This window comes from Syngnathus leptorhynchus, unplaced genomic scaffold (assembly GCF_054491065.1).
Source record: "Syngnathus leptorhynchus isolate UIUO unplaced genomic scaffold, UIUO_Slep HiC_scaffold_584, whole genome shotgun sequence".
NCBI classification, from domain to species: Eukaryota; Metazoa; Chordata; class Actinopteri; order Syngnathiformes; family Syngnathidae; genus Syngnathus; species Syngnathus leptorhynchus.
Genome location: NW_028232480.1, coordinates 16299 through 28187, shown reverse-complemented (window position 1 = coordinate 28187; position 11889 = coordinate 16299). Strand labels below are relative to the sequence as shown.

Genomic DNA, 11889 nt, shown 5'->3' with positions numbered 1-11889 from the left:
CGGTGGGGGTTGGCTGCTCGATCGGCGCTGATGACCTCGCCGACTCCGCGCCAATCGAACTCGCTCTCGAGGCCGCCGAAACTGCGTTCGATGCCGTCGTTGCCGACGTAATCGATTCGAAGCGCGACCCGATCGAGATCGTGAGCTTCGGCGATCGGTACCAGGTCCTCACGATCGAGACCCAACGCCGCCAAGGATCCACTGCTGATCGCTCGGGCAGCCTCGGGAGCTTCGACGATTTTCCACGAGACGATCTTAGGCAGTGCGTCGATCGTCGCTTCATCGAAGTGGAGGCGCGCGCCCGGTTCAAACTCGAGCGACTTGCCAATGACGCTGCCGTAGACTTCGAACGCGCTTCCGATCAGGACGTCGGAGTCGGGCGCGTAGATGGTTCCGTAGAACTGGCTAGTCGCGAGGAGTTGGTTGGTCGAGAAAGTGTCGTCTTCGGGCTCCGCCAGCTGGAGCGATAGGGCGCTTGGCTCCTCGCTCGAGGTTGTGACGAGCGCGCCGGGCTGAAAGTCGATTTGGTTCGTGATGAACAGCTCGACGTTGCCGTTGATCGTATCCAAGTGCAGCGAGGCCCCCGGTTCGAGGGTCAGGTCTCCGATAACGATGGCGCCAGGTCCCCGGATCACGAGTTCCGCGTCGGCGGCCACGGTCAGGGCTTCGTAGCCGGTCGTTCCGGCGGACAGGATCAGCGGTATCGCTTCGGCATGCGTGAACGCCGGCTCAAGGGCAACATCGGGAACGGTGACACCGGGGAGGTCGATTTCGTCTGCCTTGGCGCTTGTGTTGCCGGTCAGGATCGTGCTCCCCGACGTCGTCACGGTGCCATCGGGGCCGGTCGTCACGTCGCCAAAGATCTCGGGTCCACCTGCGGCACCTCCGAGAGTTACGTCGCCGTTGGATCCGAGGAGGCCTCCGTCACCCGTCGTTGAGCCTGTTGACGACGGAGACGATGAGTTCGGGTCGCCGGCCGCCGTGTGGCCCTCAACGCAAAAGTAGTCAACCGCGAGCTGGTAACGAGCCTGCTGCTCCGGACCGTAGAAGCTCTCAAGCGCGGCGGTGCCCGCATCGTAATGCGGGTCGACTTCGGACGCGGTCACGGAGCTCGTGACGTGGTATGTGACCGACTGAACCACCTCGAGCGTGTCACCGGGGTCTTGGTCACCAGAGAGTCCCAGTCCTCCGAGCAGTGCGTCGAGCGGATCCAATAGGCTGCCCTGCAGCCCCGTGTGATGGTAGAGCCCGCCGAGGTCGTCCCCCGGGTCGCCGCTCTCGCCGGGGGGGGGCGGGACGTGGGCCGTCTCGTACTCGTAGTCGGTGAACTTGTAGTACGTGCCGTCGTGGTAGAGCACCTGCTCAATGAAATCGACCCGGTGCTCAGAGCCGGCCGGGGATCACGATCTCCTCGACCTCGGGGATCGGGGGCTGGATGATCTGCTGGTCGTAGGTCGCACTCTCCGAGTCGTAGCCGTCGACCATGACGACCGAGTCGATGGTGAGGTCGTCGTCGGAGAAGACTCCCAGCGAGATCTCCGTGCGCTCAACGACTAGTGCGAGGGTGGAGACCGACGTCCCGCAGATGCCCGTGCTTTCCAACCGCATCTGGTCATCGTTGGTCAGCACCGCGTCGACCCACACCAAGCCGTCGGCGAATACGGCGGGCGCGTTCTCGGAGCCGACTGCGCCCGTCTTGCCGGCGCGGAGCGCTTCGTAGGACTCAGCTAGGCCTGCCTCGGCGAGGTAGAAGGCCCGCATTTGTTGGGTGTCGGACGACTGCCGACGAGAGGTGTGCAGGGAGAGCTGCAGCATCGCGCCGGTCACGATGGCGGTGACGCCCACGACGATCAGGGCGAGGGTCAACGCGCTGCCGGCGTTTCCAGATGTGGAGCGTACGGCGACTCTCATCAGGCGCCCCCGTCTTTAGGAAGGTGGCGGCAGGTCACCGTCGTCTGGACGGTCTTCGTTGTCGGGTTGCCGTTCTCGTCGAAGCGTTCGAGGCTGAGGCGAATTGTGACGGCGTTGCGTTCCACGGTGAAGCTGAGGCCCTTCTCGTCGATAAGGCCATTCCCCGTTGTCGTCCATGCCGTTCGGGAGCTCGCCCTCGAGGTACGGCGACACGAGGTTGGCCCAGACGACGCGGCGTTCGTCTTCGGTGTCGGGATTGACGCTCCAGAAGAGGGACGAGACGTCGTCTTCCAACCCGATGAGCTCGGGGTCACTCCAGACGACTTCGCCGTCTTGGATCCCGAGGTTGATGCGATAGTTGATGTCGTCGGTGCCGAAGGGCACCGGCGCAGCGGGGTCGAGGCTCTCGCGGTCGGAGCCCATGATTGCGTATCCGATGCGCTGGAGCACAACCTGCGCCTGGTCTTCCAGCGCGGCTTCGCGAGTCTCGCTGCCGGACGCATCCATGGCCGTGTTGAAGACGACGACAGCCCGGCTCCCGAGGATGGCGACCAACGCGAGGCCAAGCATGATCTCGAGCAGCGATAGACCCGCGTTTCGGGCCGGCTGCGACGCTCCGCCTGCGAACGGGGCGATCACGTCGAACCCCAATCGACAAGGAGTGTCTGTAGCCGTAGCTGGCGCGTTCCGAATGCGCCCGTCCACTCGATTTCGACTTCGATCGGTAGCACGCGGTAGTCCGTCGAGTGGTTGCCGTCGTCGATGATGCTGTCGCCGCTGAGATCTCGCGGCAATCCGAGCCGTGGGAGTTCGGCATCCTCGCGGAGCTCCCAGACTTCGGCGACGGCGCCGCCGGTGTTGATAGCGGGGATGCGAATGGTGCCGACCGCCGCGGCGCCCTCCAGCCCGTCGAAGCCGTCCGCGTTGAAGGATGAGCCAGGTGCGGTGCCCGGGCCGCCCGGATCGTCGAACGGGTCCTCGTTGTAGAGCGCGAAGAGCTGATCGAAGCGCTCGTTGCGCATGAGCTCGAGCTGCGTCTGGATGACCGAGGCAGCGCGGGCCGTCTCGCGGTTCGTTCGGCGCATGCGCGCGCTCGACATGATCGTCATCGAGAGCATGGCTCCGGCAACCAAGACCAGTGGCAACGCAAAGGCGACTTCGAGTAGTGAGAAGCCACCTTGCTTTGTGTTGGGGTCTAGGCTGGAGCGGATGCGCATCGGAGACTCGAAGCGGGAGATAGCGCGCGGGCGAATGGGCTCGTGCGGAAATTCAGCGGACGATCCTGCAGGTAATGATCGAGTCTCGCGGCGGGGCAAGTTGAGTGGGAACGACGGCGTGGGTCGTATTGGAAGAACTTTCCTGCACCGGTTGCTTCGCCGGGCGCCGGGCTCTGCTTGAGCAGGCTGGGAAGCGGGCTTTCGGAAGCCGCCTGCGGAGCGGGGTGCGGAGGAGGAGCGTTCGTCCCCGGGATGGGGGGTGCGCCGTGGCCAAGCGATTCGGAGGCGGCTACCCTGGCGCGCATGCCTGGCCACCGCATTTTGGTTCCGCTTGCCCCCGGCTTTGAAGAAATCGAGGCCGTCGCGATCATCGACGTCCTGCGGCGCGCCAACCTCGATGTCGTGGTCGCCGGACTAGCGCCTGGTTCGGTCGAGGGCGCCCACGGGATCCAACTTGCGACCGACACCAGCCTGGGCGAGGTCGATATCGCTTCGCTTACCGCGGTGTGTCTGCCGGGTGGCATGCCGGGCACGACTCACCTGATGGAGGACGCGCGCGTGCTCGAGATAGTTCGGCGCCTGCATTCCGAGGGTAAGCCCACCGCGGCGATCTGTGCGGCGCCCATGGTGCTCGCGGCAGCGGGGGTCATCGACGATGTGGCGGTGACCTCGCACCCGAGCGTTCGGGAGAAGCTTGGCGAGGCAAGGGTGGTGGACGACTGCCGTGTCGTCGAGTCGGGCAGCGTCGTGACGAGCCAAGGGCCGGGAACAGCGATCGAGTTCGCGCTTGCGCTTGTTCGTCGCTGGGCCGGTGACGGAACGGCGGACGCGCTCGAGCAGGCGATGCTCGTGCATCGGCACGCGGAGACGAGCGGGGAGCCTGAGAGCTAGCGATGGGCGTGAACCTCTACGCGGAGATCCTGCGATTGCAGGCAGCCGGGTCGGCTTGTGCGCTGTGCACGATCGTGCGCACGACCGGCTCGACGCCTGGCAAGGACATGATGAAGATGCTCGTCCGCGAGGACGGGAGCTTTGCTGGGACAGTCGGTGGCGGCTGCCTCGAGGCTGAGGTCTTGGAGGCGGCGCTTGAGAGCATGAGCGACGAGCGTTCCCGCTGGCTCGAATTTCGCTTGAACGAACGCGACTATCCGGACTCAGGGCTGCTATGCGGCGGAAAGGTGGAGATCTACGTGGAACCGATCACTGAACCCAAGGTCTACGTCTTTGGCGGCGGGCATGTGTCGGGAGCGATTGCAAAGGTCGCGAGTTTGGCCGGCTTTCACGTGACGATCGGTGACGACCGAGCCGCATTTACAACGGCAGAGAAGCATCCGGACGCTCACGCGCTGGTCTGCGCTCCGTTTGTCGAGCAGGTGCAGGCCCTCGGGGATGGGGGCGGCATGTTTGTTGTCGTCGTAACCCGCGGTCACGAACAGGACGGTGACATTTTGCAGGCGCTGCATGACGCCGGGGCGCGCCCGCGCTTCCTCGGGATGATCGGGAGTCGAGCGAAGCGCGCCACCCTGTTCGAGCGGTTGAAGGCGGGCGGGGGTGGCGGAGGACTTCCTCGCGGAGGTGCAGTCACCGATGGGCGTGCCGATCGGAGCCCGAACCCACGAGGAGATCGCGGTCAGCGTGGTGGCAGAGATGATCCGGGTGCGCCGAGGGGCTCCCGAGGGCCGCGGGAACGGCTGAGAGCCTCCTGGGCGCCCAGGACTTTCGGGGCTGCCCCGATCAGCCTGCCCGGCGCCCGCTGGACCAGCCGTGGGGGCTCCCGGGGGGGCTCCCGGGGGGGCTCCCGGGGGGGCTGCTGGGCGCCCCCAGGGGGTCTTCGAGCGTTCGCGGTGGGTCCGACTGTGTTCTAGGCGCTCGAGACCATGCCTCAGCAGGCCGGACTTCGCTCGGTCCGCGTTGACGACTTTGCGGCTCCGCTTCTATCCTCTTCGCCCCAGCTCTGCTGACCGTCCCCCCGTCAGGTGCCGACCGGGCACCGCGGGAACCCGGCCTAGCACGGTGGCGCCAGTAACCGCGCCTACCCAGGCGGCTACAACAGGGAGTCGTTCCTCGACCTCCCGCCTCAAACCGAGACCCGATCCCCGTCCTCGACCATGCTCAAGCGACTCGTTCCGCTCTTCGCCGGCTCCGTGCTCCTCCTTCCGGGAGTGTCCTTCGCGGACGTGATTCACCTGACGGACGGCTCGACGATCGACGACGTCCAGGTCGACGAGGAGACGCTGACGTCGGTCACGTATAAGGAAAACAAGAAGCTCGAATCGGTTTCCAGCGAACGGGTGGACCGCGTGGAGTTCACCAAGCTCCCGCGAGCGCTTGATCAAGTAGCGACGGCGCTCTTCGACGGGGATTACGAGCTCGCCAGCTCGGACCTGTTCTCGTACGTCAAGGGGATCCTCGACGGTGACAAAGAGCGTCGCAAGTGGGCGCCGCCGTACGCCGTGCACCAGCTGATCGAGGTCTCCAAGACGCTCGGTGACATCGGTGGCGTGGTCGAGGCCGCGGACGTGATGATCAAGAACTACGGCGACTCCCGCTACGTCTCGGACGCTTACCTGGCGAAGGCGCGGGCGCTGTACGACTCGGACAACCTCTCCGACGCGAACGACACGTTGACGAGCTTCAAGGAGGTCATCGATTCGAAGGGGCTTCCCGCGCGCTGGAGCCTGGAATGTGACTTGGCGCTCGTCCTGACGAACCCGAAGCTCCGGGGTCAAGAGCGACGCGACGCGCTGAAGAAGGTCGAGGTCTCCGCGAGCGGCGAATTCGAGCTCGTTGCGAACCGCGCCAAGCTCGCCCGGGCCGAGTCGATGGTCGCAGACGCCGCCGTCGCAGGCGATGCCGGCGGGCCCAAGTTGCTGTCGGACGCCCGCGATCTATTCGAGGAGCTGGCCAATCAGCGCTACGTCGATGACGAGACGCGCGCTGGAGCCTACACCGGCCTTGGCGACTCGCTGTTCCAGAGCGCGGACGGATCCGCAGAGCTTCTGTCGGAGGCGAGCATGAATTTCCTGCGCGTCGCGGTCAGTTACAAGGAGCAGGCGCGCTACGTACCGAAGGCGCTCTACTACGCTGGCCGCTGCTTCGATCAGCTGGACTCGGAGGATGACAGGCGCCGGGCCAAGCGACTCTACCGGCGGGTGATCGAGAACTACCCGTCCTCGGCGTGGGCAAAAGAAGCCGAGCGCTGGATCTGATCGGCGCGCTCCGAATCGCAGGTTGATCGTCCCCGATGGGCGGTCCGAGCAGGTGCTCGGGCCGCCCATCGGTGTTTCCGGGCCGAGCGCACCGCTGATTTCCGCATCTTCGGATCACTGGATGGCTCGGAGGTTCTCCACAGCAGCGGGTGATGCGTGCGCAGAGCCAGCGTTGGGGCCTCTTGTCGGTGCGCAGCGGAGGTTTGGGAGTGCGGGCTCCCGGCTGCTGCGCAGTGGCATCGGACCTGGGGAGCACGGTGGAGAACGGGCTGGATCAAACGGCGTGGCGCGGGCTGGAGAGCCTGCGTCCCGCGCTGCGTAAGCACCTCTCACGTCGCAGTGGCGACGAGCACGAGATTGAGGACGTCATACAGGAGGCCTTTCTGCGGGCGGCACGCTACCGCGGGAAGCTGGCGCGCGCGTCGCAACTGCGGGCGTGGACGCTACGGATAGCGGGGAACTTGCTCAACGACAGGGTCGCCCGTCGTCTGCGCTGGAACGTCGTGAGCGTGGAGGGCGAGCTCGTGGAGCCGCGAGCCGAAGTGGATTCGGTCCACGAGGCGCAGGAGTTTGAGCTCGACGGATGGTCGGTCGAACGTGGACCGGCGCTCGAACACCTGCAGGCGGCGCTAGGCGAACTGCGTGAGGGCGATCGGGCGCTGTTGCGGGCGTACTACGCGGGGCCGGGGAGCTGCCGTGATGCGGCGACGGCATGTGGGATCGAGCCGCACCTGGTGAAGGTGCGGCTCTTCCGAGCGCGCCGCAGGCTGCAACGGGTTCTCCGCCGTCGGCTGTCGCTCGAGGGGTCGCGGGACGGCTCGAGGGAGGTCGAGTCTTGAGGCGGGGGAGCGTAGCTTGCCCGCTCGCGGGTGGCTCGCCGACTCCAGGAGGTGCCCGGCGCGTGCGCGATCGAACGTGGGCTGGACGCGTTCGCCGGCGAGGCAGCATCGCTCCGGGGGATGCGCTGGGCTGGGGCGCGTCGCTGTTGGGGCTCGCCGAAGGGCTGCGGGTGCTGGTTGCGGGCGTGCTTGTCGCTAGTTTGGGAATGGGCTGTTCGGGAGGCCACGGCGACTCGGGCGGCGCACCTGCGCGCGACGGGCTGTTGAAAGGCCTGCCGGTGCAGGTCGTCAGGCCGCACGTGGAAGTCCTGGGCGAGGTGCCGCGATGCCGTAGCGCCGAGGAGCAGCTTGCATGGGCGCGGGGCGTTCGCGCCGCAGGCGGAGGCCCTGGAGCTGTCGATCGGGGCAGAGATGGGCTCGCAAGGGGCGTGGCGGCCACGGTCGAGGCTTTCCGGGCCGTGCGGCGCTTCCATTCAGGCGAACCGGATCGCGGCGCCGAGGGGGGCGTTCCGGGCGGCGGAGACACTGCGAGCGCACGGGCAGATGGAGGCCGCGCTGGCGGAGTTCGATGTCGCCTGGCGTCTTGCGCCGGGGCATGTGTTCGGGCGGCGTGCGCGCGTGGAGGCGGGTCACATCGAGCGTCGCCGGGAGCGCTATTCGAATGCGCTCGTGCATTACACCGCCGTTCTTAGCGACGCAGGCACGATTCCTGAGCGGCGCGACCGGGTGCGCTTGTGGAGTGCGCGGGTGTGCGATGCGCTTGGTCGAGAGCGGGAGGCGCGGGCACATCGGCGTGCAGCTGCTACGAGCGACGATGTGCAGACGGCGTTGCAGGCCTACGACGAACTCGCGATGGCTTGGGTCGAAATCGGCGACCTGGAAGCGGCGGCAGGTGTGCTGGATGAGTGTCGGAATCGTTATTCACACCGCTATCGGACCGACACCGAGGACGTTCGACGCGTGCGCAGCGCTGTCGAACGAATGCGCGCGCAGAGTGTGCTTATCACTGCGATTGAACGTCGCATGCGAGCGTCGTCATCGGTGTCCGAGAGCGCGGCGGGGGGAACGAGTGCGCTCGACATTCTCGTCGACCCAGATTTTTAGCTGCGGGTTCGATCAACCACGACCGATAGAAAAAGATGTTGGGGCTTCGCTTTTCTGAAGCGAGGTACCACAATTCGGAACTCGGGGACGATGCGGAGCTAACCTTCACCGCCGTTCCCAGCGAACTTGTATGGTTCGCCACGACATCATCGGGCGGCTCACTTCCTAACGGGAGCGAGCCGCCCTGTCGTTGGGGAGCATGCAATCGTGCGCCGGGGCACCTATTCTGCGGCTGCTGTGTCAGTCGAGTTGAAGTACGGAACGGAGGCGTGGGCACTCTCGGTGCCTGCTGCACGGTTGGGGCACGTTGTTCCCGGCGCGAGCCGTGGGGCAAGCGCAGGGCTACCGGCACGCGCGGGTGCCGTCGTACCGGGTCGCAGCCGTGCGGCAGTCCGGGCGGCGTTCGACGACCCCGGGGCGCCCGACTGGCGCGATTTTGCCCGCGGCCGAAGGGTGGGCGTGCTTGTCGCGGACGGAACCCGCTCCTGGGCTCACCACACGGTTTTCCCGGAGGTGCTGGCTCGGCTGGGAGATGCGGGGTCCATCGCCGTCTTCGTCTGTACCGGGACGCATGATGGCGAGAGCCCCGAGACGCGTGCCCTCGTCGCCGACCTCGAGAGCGCGCTTTCGGCTTCCCGCCTCTCCGCTCGCGGGCGCATCTGGGTCCACGATGCTCGCGCTGCGGGGCTTGAGTCGTTTGGGGTAACAGCAGCCGGCACACCGCTGGATGTGCATCCCGAGCTCGCGTCATGCAACGCCCTCTTCACCGTGGCGGACATGAAGAACCACTACTTCGCGGGCTACTCGAACGCCGTGAAGTATGTCGTGCCTGGACTCGCTTCGGTCGAGACGGCGCGCTGCAACCATTCCCTGGCTCTCGATCCGCGGGCACGGGTGGGGCGACACCCCTGGCATCCCGATCCGGCGCGCCGCGACAACCCGCTCGCCGTCGATTTAGCGGAAGCGTTCGAGCGTGTTGTTGGAGCTCGACCGCACGCTGCACTCGCGCTGACGACCGACGGCCGTGAAGTTGTCTGGGCGCACGCCGCACCGACACGCGCGGCGACGATTGCGGGGATCCAGGCGGTCGACCGCACGTATTGCCTCTCGATCCCACCCGCGCGGTTCGCGATCGTGTCGGCTGGCGGAACACCGTTCGACGAGAGCCTCTACACGGCCCAGCGTGCGCTGGAGCTGTGTCAGTACGCCGTTCGCCCCGGTGGGGAGCTGCTCGTGCTGGCGCGCTGCTCGAACGGTGTGGGACCGCCACCGGCGCGCAGCAACTTCTTCGAACCGCTACAGCGGCCGCTCAAAGAGCTGCTAGTACGGCCGGCGGTTTATCGGATGTATGGGCACAAGCCGCACCGCTTCGCCCAGGCGATCGACCGGCTCGAGCGCGTCTGGCTGACGTCGGACCTGCCGGCGGCGGAGGTCGAGTCGATCCATCTCGGGCCCGCGCCCGATCCCCAGGCGATCATCGCCGCCTGGCTCGCGAAGGCGGAGCCGGACGACCGGATCCACGTCATCGGAGAGGGTTCGAAGTTCGCGGTCGCACCGTTGAGCGACTTGGAACCTTGACGCTCATCCGTGTCTGCTCTCGCCTTGCGGGCCCGGCCGGGTCTGGCCGGGCGTTGAACCCGACGGGCCCGGTCTGGCCGCGAGAGGGCTCGCCAGGCCTGGCCCCTGGGCGCGAGCCACGGAGCGCGTTGCCGCTCAGCATTGGGGAACGCGTGGCTCCCGGGGGCGTCGGGTGATCAGGTACCGATGCCGTAGTAGGTGAAGCCCAGGTTCTCGAGCGTCTTGCGGCGGTAGATGTTGCGGCCATCGAAGACGACGGGCTGCTTGAGGCGCGCCTTCACGGCGTCGAAGTCGGGGCGGCGGAATTCGTTCCACTCGGTGATCAACACCAGCGCGTCAGCGCCGTCGAGCGCGTCCATCGGTGTGTCCGAGTATTCGATGCGGTCACCGAAGTGACGCAGCTTGGCCTCCTCGATGCTTTCGGGATCGAACGCGCAGACCGAAGGGGCGCCAGCGGCGAGCATGGCTTCGATGACGACGACGGCCGGGGCCTCGCGCATGTCGTCGGTGTTGGGCTTGAAGGCCAGGCCCCAAAACGGCGAGGCGCTTGCCCTTCAAATCACCGTTGAAGTGCTTGGACACCAGGTCGAAGACCAGGCGCTTCTGGGACTCGTTGACGGCTTCGACGGCCTGCAGGATCCGGAAATCGTATCCGGCGTCCTCGGCGGTGCGGACGACGGCCTTGACGTCCTTGGGGAAGCACGAGCCGCCGTAGCCCAGACCCGCGAACAGGAAGCGCGAGCCGATACGGGCGTCCGATCCGATGCCCTTGCGCACCGAGTCGATGTTGGCGCCGAGGCGGGAGCAGATGTTGGCGATCTCGTTCATGAACGAGATTCGCGTCGCAAGCATCGCGTTCGCCGCGTACTTGGTGAGCTCGGCCGACTCGATATCCATATGGATGATCGGGTTGCCGGTGCGGACGAACGGGCCGTAGAGCTCGTCCATCGTGTCGGCGGCGCGCTGGCTCTCGGAGCCAATGACCACGCGGTCGGGCTTGAGGAAGTCGTCGATCGCGGCGCCTTCCTTGAGGAACTCAGGGTTCGAGACAACGTCGAACTCCTTCGTGGCTGTCTCCTGCAGCGCAGCCTTGACCTTGCGCGCCGTGCCGACGGGGACAGTCGACTTGTCGACGATCACCGCGTAGTCGGTGAGGTTCGCGCCGATCGAACGCGCAGCGGAGAGGACGTACTTGAGATCGGCGCTTCCGTCCTCGTCGGGGGGCGTACCCACCGCGATAAATACGGCTTGGGCGCCGGCTACGCCTTCGGCGTAGTCCGTCGTGAACTTCAGGCGCCCGTCGCTGACATTGCGGCGCAGAAGCTCTTCGAGGCCCGGCTCGTAGATCGGGATGATGCCGTCATGGAGCTTGGCGACTTTTTCCTCGTCGATGTCGATACACGTCACGGTGTTGCCGCTTTCGGCGAAACAAGTGCCCGCGACTAGGCCGACATAGCCGGTGCCGACGACTGCGATACGCATGGAAACTGGAAGGGTCGAGGGAGCAATCGCGGACAGGCCGCTCCGGCTCCCGGGGTTCTCGGTGGGGGGGTGAGGCCCAAGGAAGGGGGGTGGCGAGTGCTCATCGAGCCGTCGCCAGCAGATTTGTCGTCCGACGGGGGGTTCCTGGTGGAGCCAATCGGGCGGGAAGGATAGCGTAGAGCGTCGCGGCGCGCATGGCTCCTATCCGGGACCCGTCCGGCGCTCAGCGACCTTCAGGGCGATTAACTCAGTTGGCTAGAGTGCTTCCTTTACACGGAAGAGGTCGGGGGTTCGAGTCCCTCATCGCCCACCAACCGCCCCTTGGGGCCCCGGACAGGGCCCTGCGGGCACCCACAGGGGATATCCCCCCAGGCGGGCCTAGGCCGCCTCGAGGAACTCCGGACGGGCTCCGAGGCTGCTCTGAACCTCCATCAGCTCGTCGTCGGAATACGCCAGGTAGGCGAGCCGCACCTCGCCCCAGAGCTCCGGCGGCAGGTCGCGGGCGTGCTCGCGCATCTTGGATCCATCCTGCCCGGCCGCCTCAAGGGC

General features: G+C 66.4%; 1 non-coding gene and 1 pseudogene across 1 annotated transcript; both read left to right on the top strand.

The window, feature by feature from the left end:
* Positions 1–3380: 3380 nt before the first annotated feature.
* Positions 3381–4019, top strand: LOC147036518 (protein dj-1beta pseudogene; annotated as a pseudogene).
* A 7557-nt stretch (positions 4020–11576) lies between these two features.
* Positions 11577–11650, top strand: trnav-uac (transfer RNA valine (anticodon UAC)). Its single transcript has one exon. It is a non-coding gene; the product is annotated as a tRNA-Val (tRNA).
* The last annotated feature ends 239 nt before the right edge of the window (positions 11651–11889 follow it).